The 16348-nt window shown below is 42.4% G+C and overlaps 1 long non-coding RNA gene across 1 annotated transcript; it reads right to left on the minus strand.

The window, feature by feature from the left end:
• Positions 1-765: 765 nt before the first annotated feature.
• On the minus strand, positions 766-4754 carry LOC136768169 (uncharacterized). The gene is made up of 3 exons (XR_010821948.1): positions 4685-4754; positions 1594-1682; positions 766-849 (listed from the first exon to the last, which is right to left on the minus strand). It is a non-coding gene; the product is annotated as an uncharacterized LOC136768169 (long non-coding RNA).
• Between the last annotated feature and the right edge of the window lie 11594 nt (positions 4755-16348).

Genomic DNA, 16348 nt, shown 5'->3' on the forward strand with positions numbered 1-16348 from the left:
GTTTATAACCTTTTTTGTTTAACGATTTGTGTTATCATATGCGATCCCATGGTCTTTGATTTGGTCACGGAAGTGATTTGTCTTTGATTTGTTGATCTAGAGTTGAATTTTAATTAGTTTTTCACTTTTGTATAATTAGTGTAGTGCTACATTTAGTCATGTTATGTTTTTGAATAAATTTGACAATTTATATCTTTGGAATTGGTTTCTGCGTCTAATTATTACAGAAATTGAGTTCTACAAGATTCCAGGATTCTTGATAAGGTGATACTATAAATTGATTTCTTTAATTGAAATTTATAAGTGTACCTTACGCTACACAGGATTGAGCTCACACTGGCCGTGGCTTCTTGCTGAATCTACACTTCAGACACCAGACTCTTGATTAATTAAAACAATCCCAGATCTTACCAGAGACAGAGAGAGTCACTCCAGGCACACCAGTCCATTTACCTCCAGGATCATCGGTTTCAAATCTGAATCTATATGTCCCTCTGTCAGCTGTTCTTATGTCCTTTATCTTCAAAGCGCAGTTCTTCTGTTTATTCCCCAGGTACTCTGCTCTGTGTCGGTATTCAGTGCTGATTGAACCCCCTCCACTGTGATAAACATATGAGGTATCCCTATCCTTGTGACACCACATCACTGTCTGCACTGTAATTGTATATGTAAATATATAGGTATAGGTATCAAATAAGCTGCGAGTCTCAAAAGGAAAAGTGGATTGGAAACTGGGTGCAAGGATGGTATCAGGATAATCATATGAACAGGGAAGGACCACAGAGGAGCCTCTCACAGCACAGATCTTGTCAGGTTGATACCACACAGCCCAGCTCCCACCGAGGACACCTGCAGAAACAGCAGCTCAGTGGTCAGTGTTGACAGTGAAGAGTCCAGCAGAGCTCAGAGTCATGACAGCCTCACAGGACACAGACAAACCCCAGACACACCGTGCATTGTTAGGAGACAAACTCAATGATTTGATATATATTGTGACAGTGTGTGGGGTTGATCCAGCACTGCCGGGGCTCTCAGGGTCTCCTCCTGCCTCCCAGTACAGGATAGATTTGCTTATTTAGTTGAGATGCTATGATAGTTGTTTGTCTAAGTCAGCGACTGGGTGTTTCAATAGGCTGCGTGCTCTCTAGTGCAGACTACATGGGGACTTGATTCAAGACTTCAAAATCACATCAAACCAGAGGAGCTTTTCCAGATCAGCAGGGACAGACGCACCCGGGGACACAAATGGAAATTGGACTTCAAGGCATTCAAGACAGAAAACAGGAGACACTTCTTCACACAGAGAGGCGTCACAATCTGAACAAACTCCCCAGCGATGTGGCTGAAGAGACAATTTGGGAACATTCAAAAACAGACTGGATAGGATCCTTTATCACGGAGTTATTAATGGACACCAAACGAGCGCAATGGGGTGAATGGGCTCCTCTCGACTGGACACTTATGTTCTTATGTTCTAGTACGGTGTGTGAAACAGAAGATATCTGTGATGTGATGAGATGCGAGAAACAGTTCAAACAGACGGTGTGCTCTCTAGTGCGCTGTGTGACACAGTGAGACAGAAGGCAGTGGTACCAGGCAGGAGGAGCAGAGTGGCCCCCAGTGAGCGCAGTGTCTCTTCCACACCCATCGCTGCAGCGTCAGTCCTGTCCTTCTCTCTCGCACTGCAGACACAGGACACAAGAGCTGTAGACACAGTGCAAACGCTCCTGAAATCCTTCCCCAACCCCCAACTGTGTTTATTACAAATCATATTTTTATCCCAAGTCTACGTATTTCAGTAAATAAAATGATCCCTCACCCTTTTCAACTACAGTTTATCATTTAGTGAAAGGCTGTTAAACGCATACACGTAATTTAGTAAATTTTGTTGAGCTTTTGTCAAGTTATCAAATCTATATGTTTAAACCCACTAGTAAATCCTGAATAACAAAAATAAAAATAAAACTGTTCTATATACGATTTATCGCTTCTTGAACTACTATTGCATTTATGACTAATCAACATTACATTCAATAATTAGTAAAACACATAGATTATAATTCAAATTTGCAATCAAACCTGTACCATGTGAAGATGAATGTGTCTCTGATCACATCATTCAAATGTGAGGAAACACTCATAACTCCACACAAACACGTCCGTGTCTACTTTTGTAGCAAATACACCCTCTTGATACCACCAGCGCTGCCGCCCCTCTGATGCCACAGCTTGAAGTTACATGGCGGTTTTGGGGTTTTCTTTACAACACATTTACGGAGAGTTGACTTTTCATTAATAAAGAAGAAACGTAAAATGTTATATACAGTGCATCTGGAAAGTATTCACAGCGCTTCACTTTTTCCACATTTTGTTATGTTACAGCCTTATTCCAAAATGGATTAAATTCATTATTCCCATATTGACAACGTGAAAGAAGTTTGTTTGAAATCTTTGCAAATGTATTAAAAATAAAAAACAAAAAGCATAAGTATTCACAGCCTTTGCTCAATACTTTGTTGAAGCACCTTTGGCACCAATTACAGCCTCAAGTCTTTTTGAGTATGATGCTACAAGCTTGGCACACCTATTTTTGGGCAGTTTCTCCCATTCTTCTTTGCAGGACCTCTCAAGCCCCATCAGGTTGGATGGGGAGCGTCGGTGCACAGCCATTGTCAGATCTCTCCAGAGATGTTCATTCGGGTTCAAGTCTGGGGTCTGGGTGGGCCACTCAAGGACATTCACAGAGTTGTCCTGTAGCCACTCCTTTGTTATCTTGGCTGTGTGCTTAGGGTCGTTGTGCTACTGGAAGATGAACATTCACCCCAGTCTGAGGTCCAGAGCGCTCTGGAGCAGGTTTTCATCAATGATGTCTCTGCAGCAATGTACATTCATCTTTCCCTCGATCCTGACTAGTCTCCCAGTTCCTGCCGCTGAAAAACATCCCCACAGCATGATGCTGCCACCACCATGCTTCACTGTAGGGATGGTATTGGCCAGGTGGCCAGCGGTGCCTGGTTTCCTCCTTCAGCTCTAGGAAGAGTCCTGGTGGTTCCAAATTTCTTCCATTTATGGATGATGGAGGCCACTGTGCTCATTGGGACCTTCAATGTTGCAGACATTTTTCTGTACCCTTCCCCAGATCTGTGCCTCGATACAATCCTGTCTCGGAGGTCTACAGACAATTCCTTGGACTTCATAGCTTGGTTTGTGCTCTGACATGCACTGTTAACTGTGGGACCTTATATAGACAGGTGTGTGCCTTTCCAAATCATGTCCAATCAACTGCATTTACCACAGGTGGACTCCAATCAAGTTGTAGAAACATCTCAAGGATGATCAGTGGAAACAGGATGCACCTGAGCTCAATTTTGAGTGTCATGGCAAAGGCTGTGAATACTTATGTACATGTGCTATTTTTGTTTTTATTTTTAATAAAATTGCAAAGATTTCAAACTTCTTTCACGTTGTCATTATGGGGTATTGTTTGTAGAATTTTGAGGAAAATAATTAATTTAATCCATTTTGGAATAAGTCTGTAACATACCAAGACAGACAAGAGAAACAGGCTGAGGACTCGACTGTCGTGTTGAACTACAGGCAGTGTTTCATCGCTCTCAGTAGCTCAAAATGAAAAACACAATTTTCTAATTATAAATATTGGCTGTATTCAATGTGTCCACTAGCCCAGGTATTACTGCTGCTTCTGTCAATGCTATGAGCTGTTACTGTCAATGGAACAAGAACCGAACCCACTTGGTGAATATGAATATGCTCTGGAAGATTGATATTAACAGTAGAATACAATTTAAAACCCACAGAAGAAAACACCCAACACCATTCTAGTGGACCATTCTGTAACAGAGAGAATAAGACTGCAGGACATTCAGAAATGTGTATTACAGCAAAACTGTGTAATTCATCTAAATACTAATATCTAGAACTGTCTCATATGCAGCACTACCCCAGGACACATATACAGCACGTCTCATTATTTGTAGAAACATGTTGATAATAACTACACACCCCTATTAAAAACATAATATATAATAGAAGTCTGTGCTCATATAACACAATTGGCCCCTTCTTGTATATTTAAAATACAGGGGATGTACACACCCCAAGAACAAGCAGGAACTAAAGACACTGCAGTGCAGGCCTGGCAGAGCATCACCAGGGAAGAAACCCAGCATCTGGTGACGTCTATGGGTTCAGACTTCAGGCAGTCATTGACTGCAAAGGATGTGCAACCAAGTATTGAAACTCACAATTTAATTCATGATTATGTTACTTTTTCCAAATACATTTGAGCCCCTAAAACTGGGGGAACCACATATAAAAATGGGTGTAATTCCTACACCGTTCACCCAATTTGGATGTAACTGCTCTCAAATTAAAGATGAAAGTGTACACTCATTGTTCGCTTTCAAATCCAATATGGTGGCATACAGAGCAAAAAGGATGACAAATGTGTCACTGTCCAAATATCTATGGACCTCACTGTATGAACTGAAGGAAGACGCCCACAAGCACAAGCAGTGCAATCTGAGGGAGCTGGAAATATCCTGCTCTATCCTTGCTCTTGCTATTGTACTGATTTGTATTTTAATTACTGCAGATCTGAGGCTGTGCTGAGATCAATGCACAGCTCTGTGCTGCTGTATGGTGTCAGTGCTGTATTACTCACAGTGGCTCCGGGTCCCTTGGGTTGCTCAGTGTCCAGTGTAGAGAGCTCCTCACACACAGGCTGTGCTCTGCGCTCTGACTGAGTGCAGTGACACTGCTGACTTTTTCCCTCCACAAAAACATCATCTTTATATAGCATTTAATCTAATTGCCATCTTTAAAAAGCAGAGCACAGAACAGGAAATAACAGCTCACAGATATCTGACCACTGAGAGTGTCATTTTTTTTATGCTAAAGTACATACCATCTAAAATGCAACAGAATAAGAAATTGCAGTGAAAATAAATCTGCAAATCAGTTTTTTCAGACGCAAAGAAGAGCACAAAGGACATTAATCAAATGCATTGACCAGCTTCACACCATTTCTTATATCTATTCACGACATGTGGTATATTTTAAATACTTAGTAGGCTTAGGCCAGAAAGAGAAATGCTGAGCTAGTTTGTAGTCTATGTTGATGCTATGCTATGCAGGTTTGCATTTGTATAGCACCCCTTTTTAGCTGTTTGATATGTACACTACTGGTCAAAAGTTTAAGAACACCTACATTTTTCCAGTTTTTATAGAAGTTTTCACAGTTTAATGTCTCAATGTACTCTGAAAATAAAGCATAGAACAAATAAACAATTGGAGATAAAAAAATTAATCTTGGAATCAGTTCGTTTAACAGAATTTAACCCCTTAGCTGACAAACCCCTCTGGTCCCTTAAAAAGGCACCAAATCCGTGTGCTTCTCTTTAAGCCCATGTGTACTCTTCACTGTTATGTTGTTTGACAAGTGTTTTGTATCCCATGAAAGCTGATTCTCTCAGCTTTCTAATGCTGTGAAGCATTCTCTGATATTAAAAAAAAATGTTTTAATACCCCCTCCCCCCCTCCACATTCTGAAATGGGGGGCTGGGGGGATACTTGGTCTGAGTAGGAATACACAATCTCAGAAAATATTGACAATCATGACATATTCTGGAACCAGACAGTCTACTGATCAAAACAAGACCATCCACGTTTTGGTAGAAGAAACACACACCCGTAGAGAGCTCAACATGTCAGGATGGAAAACTCTGTTTACAGTGAACTAATACATGATTTTACATAACTGGTAGCCAAGAGAATAAGCTTTCAAACGATGTGCGCATTGTAGGAATACAGTGTCACTTCTATGCACAGGAGCTGCGTCACACTGCCAAACAATGCTTAAGAGGGTGTAGTAACACAGTATATAACTCTGAAGTGTTTGGTAACCTAAACTTTTTTTTTAACCTCTGGCAGTTTACCGCTTACCTTTGTACCATTTCAGGTTATTCTCTGGACTTGAACTGCTTAAATGGGGGTGTTCTAAATCTTTTGACCGGTAGTGTATAACATATATTCTATGTGAATTCATTGTTTGTCTTTATCTGCAGATTTACAGTTAATATTCAGAATTAGTGCTATTGTGGTGTTTTCATCCAAGACTGATTATCACCAGGAGGCAATTTTGATAGATATTGGTGGATGTCATGCATTTTTGTGTGGAGAAAGTTGAGGAACTTGTTACATTGTTCAGGGGAGGGGTCAGAAGGGAAGTTATCGGGTGGCTGAAGTAAATGTTTTACTGTGGAAAAGAGGACTTTTGAGTTATTTTTACCAGAATTGATGATGCTAGGGTAGTATAATGTTCTGGCAGCTGAGAGGGCATTCTTTAGATCAACAGGTGATCTGTGTATGCTTGGGAGTGAATTACCAGGCCAGTCCTCTTGCACAGGCGTACTAGACGCCGTCCACTAGTTTTTAACTGGCGTAATTCCGGGGTGTACCAGGGAGCAGTGTGAGTGAAAGAGACAGAGCGGGTTTTAAAGGGAGCGAGGGCATTCAGGGAAGAAGAAAGACAGTCATTGTAGTGCACAATGAGATTATGAATAGACTTGGAGTCAGGACTGGGGTAAGTCTGAATCAGATATAAAGTATAGAGTATTATTAACTAATTTACTGATGGATGTCACACCAAACGATAATCTGATGTATTATAAAATACCAAATCCATAGTCCTATTTGTTTTTAATTACCAAGCATTTTAAAACTGTTATAATAGCATTTATAGATATACAATATATATGTACATATTAATTGATATGTACATATAACAGTGATAATCAACGCATCGATTTTTCCACAGCTCCTGCCTGTGACCCCTGTGATGCATTTCTAACAGTAATTTCACAGTTTTTGAGAGTCGTAATCATCGCAAATCCACTTCACAGTATTTCTGACCCGTGTGGATAGGAATTGTTTTGAAAGTGGGGTTTATGAGGTTGTGTCATCATGTGTGTATTAGAATACGCTTGAAAGGACGTTTTTGGCGATTTGTTAATTCATGACATGTTGTGACGGCGGCCTCGATCACTCCATAGAGAATAAACAACAGACCTAATATCACGTCTCCTGTTTGCAGTGACTGACTCCTGTTTATCAGTTTTCTTGTGAGGCCGAGAGGTGTAAACCTTGTCAAATGCGTCTCGATGTGACTTCTCCTAAGTGAGAGCAATGCAAGAGTAATCTGTTCGTTTTTTCTTTAAGTGTGGAAACTTATCTTCTGTTGTTTGAGACAGTCAGGATGAACTGGTATGGAAACAAACTGAGGTAAAGATTTTCGATATTCATCACACATTCGACAGCTGTCTCCAATAGCTTCCAAAAAACACAGCAGATTCTTTTGAAATTGGTTGTGATTTGAAGGGGGACATGAGTACTACATTTCACAACCTGAATTTAATCATGTCCTCCGGATTTAAGTGTGCATTGCCGAGGTCTAAGTGCGCTCTACCGGGTCAGCACCAGCCACAAGGGGTTTGAGACCTAGAGAGTTAGGGACCAGGGTGAAAGTGCCTATTGGTGAGTTTTTAAAGCCTAAAAGCTTTTCCCTCTTAAATGATAGGGACATAAAACCAACTTCTTTATGTACAGGAAGACACCACACAACTTCCACAGCTATTCATTTTCACCCTATTGTAAAAAAAGGTACAAATTAGCATTTTTGTTTCTTTATTTTTGGATAATAACTTTTTTGTCTTTGTAGGTAGGAACTTGAAACCAAGTGCAGAATGGCCTTTTACAACTTTCACAATCATAAAATAGCATTTTAGGAGCTAGGAATCGGTCTTCGTGTGTTCGTTAGCGCCTTAGTTCGTCACACATTAATGTTGACTTTGTGCCACTAGGGGGCACTACTCTTTGGATAGCCTTTTAAACATGTCCTTGGCGGTGGTGATACCACACTGTGATGCATGCGGACAGGATCATCTAAATAATGCTGTAAGATATTATTTGTTAGAATGTATTTTTCTATGGGAAATTCTGTCCTATCTTGTTCAGTAGAGGAAACAGACTTCTTTCCTTTGATCTAGTTTCTTAAATTTGAGGGAGGCCCCTGGTAGCCCCTGGTAGCCTGGCTTATCTATGTGTCCAGAGACCAAAAGACACCTGTCCTCCGATTGACTCCTGGCCAAATTAAAAAAAAAAAACATCAAAAACATTAGCATCAAGCACCCAACTCATGGTGGTGGCAAAATGTGATTGGTTGAAAGGAAACCTTATAAAACCAGGGACAGGACAAAGAGAAAGTGAGTTTTTGAGATTTTGAGTTTTTTGGGAGATCAAAGAGAAGACAACGACAAAAGAAGAGCCGGAGGAAGAGAGAGAGAGAGACACACCGCTGCCTGACCAGACTGACCTAAGCTGCCCTGTGAGAGGAGAAAGTAGAAACCGGGTATTATGTTTCTTTCTGTAATCCAGCAGATGCTTAATATTACTTATTTTCAGTAATATAATTGAATGATATTAGTTTCCTATTTTTGTCAAAATAAATGATTATTGCACATCTGTGACTTGACCGCATCTTCCCTCTAAAAAGAATCTTAAAAGAGAAACCAATTGACCTATGAGTTTCCAGTTCGACTATTTATTTAGATTGACTGAAAAACCAAGCATTTCCAAATTGTCTTACATAGTGGTGGCCAATACGGGGGTGATGACGGATATTTGCTACAAGTCACAGATTGCTCTGCAGTATTAATGTGCATGCATTGACAGAATAGCCTGTATATCCGACTCGCGTAACGGTGTCGTCAGCAAAGCCAGGATTGTACAAACTGATCATTGACCTCAGGAGTGTGTAGTGATTTCAACTCCAAGGAGGAAAACCACATAAAGTGTGGGCGAGTGATTGAAAAGTGACCTTCTGTGAACAGAGGCAAACATGGATCATCTGTGTCAGAAGGCAAGCCGGTGTGTCCATAAGGACCGAATTAAAAACGCCATAGCAAAGTGTCCGAGCACTTCATTACAGAACAGAGTCCTGTTTAGCGGAGTTAACACACGAAAAAGAGAAGAAGTCACAACTGAAATGAGCTGCTCTGTATGGGTTAGATCAGTGTGTTAAGATCTTATCTGATCATTCTGCCGAGGTAGAAACTAAATTGAAACGTGTTAGCGATGACAAATCTGCCTGCTTTTACAAAATGCAGAGCTGAGACTTCATATGCAGACAGTGAGCAATAATGCTGTGTTTCGATGAAGAGCAGCGCAGATCTGACCATGAGAGTCTGAGAAAAGAGAGCCGCACTTTACAGCAACAGTTCAATGATTAATGACTCCACAAATGTTGCTTATGCAGGGTAAACCACATGAGTGTCCATTGCCTGACACTGATATCTTGTCTAATGCTTTTGTTTTTGAGCCGCGTTCACAGGTTCCGAATGTGTAAATTGATGGATCAGCATACATTTGTAAGAACTCTGGTAGATTGCTAGCAGGTTTTGCAGTTTTGTTCCCTGAGTTCACTGTTACATTTTCTTGTCCAGGACAATCGTCACAATATTCTGAATTGGCAGCTTTGCTAGAAACCCTTAGGATAACTTATGATTCTGCAGATATTTATACAGATAGTGCTTATGTTGTTACTGCATGTACCTTGCTACCTCTCTATGCCAAAAACAATTTCCGATCATCAGATGATCGTCCCTTGAAACATGCTGTCACGGTCTCCCCTGGTTCCACCTTAGTTCACCACCAGAGGTCTCCCTCTCCCGAATACTAGTCTAGTGCTTCTCCTTTCCTTTGCCCAGTCAAACCAGTCTTTCCACATTCTTCCCTACCAGGTGCACCTGTTCTGTCCTCCTCTCCTATCATTGGTCAATCCTTCATTCACCTTGTTCAATCCCTCTCTCCTTCACAGTACTTAAACCCCTCTTTTTCCTAGATTCATCGTGAAGTCTTGCATTCTCTCCTGGATCAATTCTGAGCCTTGTTTCTTGTTTGCTAAACCGTGTATTTTACCCCTTTTGGATCTCCCTACTAGCCTGTTCCCTTATTGATTGACCTTGGACTGTCCCTGTTTACTCTCTCGTTTTGCCCTTATTGGATTATCTGCTCCATCTCTAAGCCTGCTCTTGGATCCTTTCCTTTGGTCCTTGAGGACATCACACATGCTACCTTACTACAACATATCTGGTCTGCTATTCAGTCTACAGCAGGCGAAATTGCTGTTTTGAAAGTTAAGGCCCATGTGACAAAAGATCGTAGAGGTGAACATCATATCAGAAAAATTAGTTTCCTATTTTTGTCAAAATAAATGATTATTGCACATCTGTGACTTGACCACGTCTTCCCTCTAAAAAGAATCTTAAAAGAGAAACCAATTGACCAATGAGTTTCCAGTTCAACTATTTATTTAGATTGAAAAACCAAGCATTTCACATTCTCTTACAATATATAGGAACATACAGGCTTAAAGTGTTTAAATCTTTCTCTGCACAGGGCTTGACTACATAAAAAATCAACTGAAAACCAACATGGACAACGATGTCCTCTCTTACAGCATCAGCCAATCAGATGAAGATCACTTCTTTGCAACCTTGAAGATGGTAGACTCACAAGAAGGAGAGCTGGAGAGCTACCTTTCATGTCTGTCAACTGGAGGTATGGACATGTTCCATTCCTTCCCACAAGTGAAGAAGTTATCTCTCAAAGTAAACACAGCCATCCCAGCATCTGCAGCCTGAGAGACTTTTTAGTCATGAGGACTCGTGCTCACTGGTAAAAGAACAAGACTGAGAGCCGGTTACTTTTAAAGTTCAACAGTAAAATTCCATAAGACATTATTGTTCAGGAAAGAAGTGTGCAAGCATACACTTTACAACACACACACACACACACACACACACTTTTTCTCTGTGTCCATGTTCTGTCCTCTCCTGTACTCGTACTCAAGTAAATATTTTCATGATTACTTTTACTTTTACTGAAGTAATTGTTTTTTACTTGTGCTTTAGTAAATGTTTTGGCTACTCTACCCACCTCTGCCTATGGCAATGTGTATATATGTATTTTCCATGGACTGAATTGCAACATGAGGGGATTTTTAATGTTTGTTTCTCCTACCTTAAAGCATATCCAGTAATGTAACAGTAGCCTTCATACCAACCACAGATTTGCATTTGTGAATGGTGTGCTTTTAACAAATATTGATAAGACACAGGAACCGGATCAAAATAGTAACATTTATTTTAGTTTATTATGAGTGTTACTGACTGTGAATTAAATTATATTTCCCTGTGTAAACTCACACGATATGCTTGAGCAAAGCACACTCTGCTTTATGAAAATATTGACATTCCTCAGATACCGGATCTTCCTCCTCTCCACAGCTCACATGCTGGGGTTTATGCAGTGTGCTCCATGGGTTCTAGCCAACCCATTTGCTGGAGTGCCACAGCCCTGAAGGACTGACCCTGACCCTCACCCCCTCCGTAGTCCGAGAGCTGCAAACTGGGGCAATTAGAGCTCTTTGGTCAACATGGGTTCAGTCGAGTCACTGAGAGCTGCAGTGCAGTGAAATCCATGGGCTGAAGCTGACAGACACAAGTATGGTGACCTCTCGCCCATCACTGTCCTGGGAGTGGGGTGGGGGGTGGTTGAGTTTGTGGGGGTATCCAGGGAGACTGTTCTCCAAGGGTGTCACATGCCCTCGAACCAGCCCTCCTTGTCTTCGAGCCGATAATGACATTGCTTGTAGACTTGCTTTTGAATTGCGAATTGAACTGGATGTTGTGTCACACTGGAGGTTCGGTATGACACGTGATCCGACTACGCAACCTCAGTTTACAGGCGAGAGAGCAACTAAAAACACACCTTCCTTTTCTCTCTGGGCAGGCTTGATGGCACACAACAACAAAGGTAAGTAATAGCAATGATTTATTTTCACTGGGTTGAATTACCAAACACAGGGCATGGAGGCTGTGCTGGGTCAGTAAGGACACAGCACACAATGGGAAAACTATACAAATGAGAAAATTAGTACACATGGTAAAACCTATGTTGGGGAAATAAAATAATAAATTGCCTTACCCAAAATAGTAATAATAAACAAAATGCTCTAATAAAAGTATTTAAAAACACTTTCCCCCCTGTAAACCATTACACATAGTTAGCAGCAATAAATCAATCAATTTGCACAATCAAATAGCAGCAATAACCTGAAAAACAATAAGCAAGATATTATAGCAACAGGGAATTAATGAATTGTTACTTGTTTCATCAGGTGGAGCAGCAACACCACAAACCACCACAGGTAAGTGAGATGCATACCACAGGATGAATACTTAATCTGTGGCGCCTCGGAGGCTGGTAGCTGTTCTTTCCAGGCAAAACGTGGACTGACTCCCACATAACACTTCCAGCAGTATATTTCAATAAAGAAACCTAAAGCCGTGCCAGTGCTTTACAATCTCGAAACCACAAACACTGTTTTCTTCGACCAAGGAATAAATAAGGTACTTAGCTGTGCAGGGAGCCTTCACCTCTTGCCATGCCCTCCAAACGCTCGGTCCTTCTTTCCACTGATCTCGTTCCAATGCTTCTTTATAGTTCCGGTTTCCTGAGGCTGTGTCTTCACTGTTGCTTCCTTCCACTCTCCCCTCTAGCCCTTGCCCTTGCCCTTGCTGCAAATGTCTCTTGTTCAGGTGTTCAGTAAGTGTGAGATAGTCAACATGGGTTTAGATGAGGCAGATCATGTCTTACTAATTTACTAGAATTTTTTGATGTACATGTAACTGCAGCTGTACATCATGTGAAAGCAAATTATATGATATACTTAGATTTTCAGAAAGCTTTTGATAAGGTTCCACACCAAAGACTGATCCTCAAATTGGAAGCTGTAGGCATTCAGGGTAATGTAAGTAGATGGATTATGAACTGGTTGATGTATAGGAAGCAGAGGGTGTCGATTAGAGGAGTCGCTTCTAACTGGAGTGAGGTTGTTAGTGGAGTTCCACAGGGATCAGTACTAGGGCCTTTGCTTTTTCTAATCTATATTAATGATCTGGACTCTGGGATAGTTAGCAAACTTGTCACATTTGCAGATGATACTAAAATAGGTGGCTCAGCAGATACAATCTCGGCAGCACAGGCTATTCAGAGGGATTTAGATAATATTCAGTTGTGGGCGACACCTGGCAGTTGAAATTCAAGGTGCAAGGTAATACATGCAGGTAACAAAAATGTCCACTATAATTACACTATGGGAGGAATAGAACTATATGAAGTAATGCATGAGAAAGACTTTGTGAGTCTACATGGACTCCTCACTCCTCACTTTCTTGCTAGGGTATATTGTCAAAAGTGTAGAATTGAGAACAAGGGCAGTGATGTTCAGACTGTACAATGCACTAGTTAGAGCTCATCTGGATACTGTGGACAGTTCTGGGCTCCACACTTCAAGAAAGATATCGCTGCTCTAGAGGCAGTTCAGAGGAGAGCAACCAGACTTATTCCAGGTCTGAAGGGAATGTCCTACTGAGAGACTGAGGGACTGAACCTTTTCACCCTGGAACAGAGGAGACTACGTGGGGACTTGATCCAAGTCTTCAAAATCATGAAAGGCATCGACCACATCAAACCAGAGGAGCTTTTCCAGATCAGCAGGGACACACGCACCCGGGACACAAATGGAAATTGGGCTTCAAGGCATTCAAGACAGAAAACAGGAGACACTTCTTCACACAGAGAGGCGTCACAATCTGAACAAACTCCCCAGCGATGTGGCTGAAGAGACAATTTGGGAACATTCAACAACAGACTGGATAGGATCCTTGATCACTTAGTTATTAATGGACACCAACCGAGCACGATGGGGTGAATGACCTCCTCTTATGTTCTTATGTTCTTAGGAGAGCAACCAGACTTATTCCAGGTCTGAAGGGAATGTCCTACTGAGAGACTGAGGGAACTGAACCTTTTCACCCTGGAACAGAGGAGACTACGTGGGGATTTGATCCAAGTCTTCAAAATCATGGAAGGCATTCAAGATAGAATCAGTCAATCAATCAATTTTTATTTGAATAGCGCCCTTCACAGGGTAGTCACTGAGCGCTCTACAGAGTGATAAACGTCGGGCTTCCATAGTGGGTGACGAGGTGCCTCATCGGACCCTCAGAGGAGGCTGTTGCTGGAAGATAAGAGGGCAGTCGTGCTCAGATACTGGTCATGCAGTGCAGGACATTTCCAAAGACAGTTGTGCAATTAAATGTCCATGGCACACCAACGGAACTATGGGCTAGAACAACAGAGATTAAACAGATGAGTCTTCAGACGTGATTTAAAGGTTAAGACAGAGGAGGCATCTCTTACATTGGCTGGAAGATCATTCCACAGTTTCTGGGCCCTATAACTGAATGCTCTACCACCTGCGCTTCTCTTGTGTATTTTAGGGAGCGCTAAGTAACCGGCTTCCTGTGATCTCAATGGCCGACCTGGAGTGTATTCCATAAGGAGATCTTTTAACTAGGGAGGTGCCAGTCCCTTTAGTGCTTTAAATGCTAGTGAGAGTACTTTAAAGTCTATCCTGTAGTGCACAGGCAGCCAGTGAAGAGAAGCCAATACTGGAGTGATGTGTTCATGCTTTTTTGTTTTTGTTAGGATTCTTGCAGCAGCATTTTGGACTCAAGTGCAGAAATAGCTCTGTTTGTGCTGCCTGACAGAATGGCATTACAGTAATCCAATCTAGATGTACCAAATGCGTGTATCAATTTCTCAGTGTCCTGTAACAAGAGGAATTGTCTCAGTCTAGCAATGTTTCTAAGCTGGAGGAAGGAAGATCTCGACACATTCTGACTGTGTGTTTCAAAGAGGAAGGTGGTGAAGTTAGTGATTAGTGATGGTTGGTCCTAATAAATCCAGGCTCCTCATCCACCCCCCAACCTCTCCTCACAGGTGTTCCCCAAGGCTCCGTCCTGGGCCCGCTCCTGTTCTCTCTCTACACTCGCTCCCTGGGCCCCCTCATCGCTTCCCATGGTTTCTCCTACCACTTCTACGCTGATGATGCCCAGATCTTCCTGTCTTTTCCCTCTTCTGACCCTCTCATCCCCTCACGCATCTCTTCCTGCATGTCTGCCATTTCCACCTGGATGCACTCGCACCACCTCAAGCTCAACCTCTCCAAATCAGATCTCCTCTTTTTCCCCCACTCTTCCTCACCTTCTGCTGACCTCCCCATCTCGATCCCCTTGGAATCCACCACACTCTCTCCTTCTTCTTCCGCTAAAAATCTAGGAGTCACCCTCGATCCTGCGCTCTCCTACACCCAGCACATCACCACGCTGACGCACACCTGCAGATTCTTCCTGAGCAACATACACCGGATCCGTCCCTTCCTCACCGACTACTCGACTCAGCTGCTCGTCCAGTCCCTGGTCCTCTCCCGCCTGGATACTGCAACTCCCTCCTGGCCGGCCTGCCTGCATCTAATACCCGCCGCTCCAGCTCATCCAGAACTCTGCGGCTCGTCTGGTGTCTCTCTGCCACGATTTGCACACGCTACTCCACTGCTCCGCTCCCTCCACTGGCTCCCGATAGCGGCACACATTCAGTTCAAGACTTTGACCCTCACCTACCGCTGTCTCGACCACACTGCACCAAACTACCTTCAGACACTCGTCTCTCCATACATCCCCTCCAGACCACTGCGCTCCTCCAGTACCAGAAGACTAACTCTGCCTCCTCTCCACTCTCCTTCCTCCAGAGCCGCTCCTTCTCATCCCTGGCCCCTAAGTGGTGGAACGACCTGCCCACCGAAGTCAAAACAGCGAGTCCTTGACCTCATTCCAGCGCTTACTCAAGACGCATCTCTTCCCACAGCACTTGTAATATTAGTCCTCTATCGCTGCTAGATGCACTTCAGCTTATTATGCTCCTCGCGTTCTTGATTGTTTTCCTCCTTACTCCCTTTCAAGTAGCCCTCGTCTGTGACCCTACATCTTGACAGCACTTAGCTTTCACTGTCCAGGATGTAGGAAGTCTCTTACTGTACTTGTCTAAATTGTAAATTGTACGAAGAATTCTTTTAAAGGACTTTATTAAATAAAGAACTTTACAGACTGCGCTGCCCGCCTGTGCCCACCTGATCAGTGGAGTTTTACAGCTGGACAATTGACTAAGTCGACTGTATACGAAAGTGTCAGTCATTTAAATAGCTATTGAGTCTTAAGAAACTCGACCCTTGGAACGAACAGGGCCCTGCTTTCCTCAAAGACTTTGTCTTCAAGTAACTACGGTGGAACCCTGCTTACAAAGAAGATTTTGTGCACAACCTTGGAGCCTTCAAACCAGTGGAAAATCTGTTTGGAAACGACTC

The sequence above is a fragment of the Amia ocellicauda genome, chromosome 14, assembly GCF_036373705.1.
Source record: "Amia ocellicauda isolate fAmiCal2 chromosome 14, fAmiCal2.hap1, whole genome shotgun sequence".
Classification (NCBI taxonomy): Eukaryota; Metazoa; Chordata; class Actinopteri; order Amiiformes; family Amiidae; genus Amia; species Amia ocellicauda.